The sequence below is a fragment of the Penaeus vannamei genome, chromosome 33, assembly GCF_042767895.1.
Source record: "Penaeus vannamei isolate JL-2024 chromosome 33, ASM4276789v1, whole genome shotgun sequence".
Lineage (NCBI taxonomy): Eukaryota > Metazoa > Arthropoda > Malacostraca > Decapoda > Penaeidae > Penaeus > Penaeus vannamei.
Genome location: NC_091581.1, coordinates 28,012,511 through 28,015,010, shown reverse-complemented (window position 1 = coordinate 28,015,010; position 2,500 = coordinate 28,012,511). Strand labels below are relative to the sequence as shown.

Sequence of the window (2,500 nt, the reverse complement as noted above, 5' to 3'; positions counted from 1 at the left end):
ATGAGAATTTCTGGCTCCCGGTATCAGAGCTCCAACCCACAATCGCTGGACTTGGTATAGTGATACAGCTACTGTGGTCAAAGAGATCGTCTTCAGGTATATGCTCAATAATTGCCCTTCAGTCTTCAAGCCAGAGCTTCGCCACACCAACCGGGGAGCAGCAGCGAAACGTGGAGTGTACCACCACATTAAGGCGATGGGGCCCCTAGTCCATTCTCGTTTCCGTCGCCTGAGGCCAGAGATGCTCCACGCCGCCAAGTTCGCTTCCACAAATGGAGCGCGTGGGCGTCTGCTCCAGTCCATGGGCATCCCCTCTCCACAGGGTCCGGAAGTCAACTCGTGGCGATTACCGGCGACTCAACCTCATTACCGAGCTGGGCCATTACCCCATGCCAAACGTGTATGTATATGTATATATGCATATATACATACATATATATACATACATACATACATACATACATATATATACATGTATATACATATGCATATACACATGAACACATACATGTGTGTGTATATATATGCATATATATATATATATATATATATATATATATATATATATATATATATATTACTGTTTATGTATGTATGTATATATATATATATATATATATATATATATATATATATATATATTACTGTTTATGTATGTATGTATATATATATATATAGTAAATATATATATTATATATGTATATATATATGTGTGTGTATATATATATATATATATATATATACTATAAATTCTACAGTATGAGATTGATTGATTGATAGATAGACCAGTCAATCAGTTGTCTAGTATTCTATATCCCGTGTGGTCTAGTGGCTAGGATACGCGGCTCTCACCCGCGAGGCCCGGGTTCGATTCCCGGCACGGGAAGGTTTTACAATAAATAAAGTGAATTATCAAACAATAAATGGAGAGAATTATCAACTGACAAACGTTCAAAAAAACAGTCACAGCTCTCAAATAATTGGAATACACTAATGTTCCACAAACATATATTTGCAGTAGAGATTATAAGTGTACCCTACTTTTTTCTTTTATTTGCTAATTAATACATTAATAAATTAAATAAATTGCGGTCATTCCGCAAATGCACGTAAATCTAACCCAAGCAATGAGCACCAAAACAGGTCATGACCTCACTGGTGCCCTATGGAAATGAGGTCAAGGTCACACACGTCAGTCAGCCATCCGACACCCTTTTCACAATTGGGGTCCTTGTCATTGTAATAGTTTATAAAATGTGATCACGAAGCTTACCTACCGATTTCCTTCTTAGGATGCATGTATAGATATATCACTGTATCACACTGCTCTATTGGCCAGACTCGCTACAGGCACCGAGGGATATCTGGTCATACAGGACTAATCACAAATTTCCTATCAAAAGATTTCATTTCCAGATTGTTTTTTGTTTTATCATATAATCGAGGCAGAGAAACAGTGATACTGGGTGAAAGAACGAGAGATAACAGAGCAAATTGGCAGCAGCAGTTTACAGTAATCTATAGCGACATCTGAATATGCTCTGCTTATCTTCAGATTTCATGAATTAAAACACAGGGAATGTTATTTGTATGCGACAACACAGTGTAGTTTAAGTGAAATGTGAATCACTAATTTGATTGGATGTTAGCGATCTAAAGGGCTTCAGTTACACTTGAACTTGCGCACTGTGCAATAACTAGACATTTTATTGGTAGTTGTTATTGTTGTTTAACTACGGATTTTTTATTGATATCAAGTATGAGGTTTGCTAATGAACTGCCATCAAAATGATAATGATAACGCTTAAAAACTAAATTATTGGTGTCTTAAAAACACATTACATTTCTTCGCAAGTGGGTTATGTAGAAACCGATATTTTGAAACCAACTTTGCGAAATCAGATGCAAACTTGTCAAAACCCGCAACAGGCCTTGAAAGTCAAGATGTTACTTCCAAGAAACGCCGATTTTCGTTTCTGTCGAGTTAGGCAAAAAGGTAAGTTTATCTTGATTCGAATGATGCGATGAGCTGAAGAAAGTTATCTCCAATTCGGCGGTATGTCTTGCTTTCCCAGAGTCGCCAGTCTCTTCTCTACTGTTTGTAATCCATTGCTATTTCCTGGTATTTGCAGGAAAAAAAATGTAAGAAAACCTTTGTTCTGAGAATACACACATCAACAGTTAAAGGTACGACACACACATACAACTATAAACACACATAAACGATTTGAAGAGTGAATGTCTACATTTATCAGTTTCATTTTTATACAATTTCTTATTGTTCATATTGTTCCTCGCCATACATGTATTACCTCTTTTCTTAATTTTTCAAATTAATTATCACGCAAGTTGGGTTCTTTGTTTTCTGTGGCGCAGTATTCATTCGTATAAACAAAACATACATATACATAATATACATATGCACACACACACACACACACACACACACACACACACACACACACACACACACACACACACACACACACACACACACATA

The 2,500-nt window shown here is 36.6% G+C and overlaps 1 non-coding gene across 1 annotated transcript; it reads left to right on the top strand.

Annotated features, from left to right (window-relative positions):
- Positions 1–814: 814 nt before the first annotated feature.
- On the top strand, positions 815–886 carry TRNAE-CUC (transfer RNA glutamic acid (anticodon CUC)). The gene has a single exon. It is a non-coding gene; the product is annotated as a tRNA-Glu (tRNA).
- The last annotated feature ends 1,614 nt before the right edge of the window (positions 887–2,500 follow it).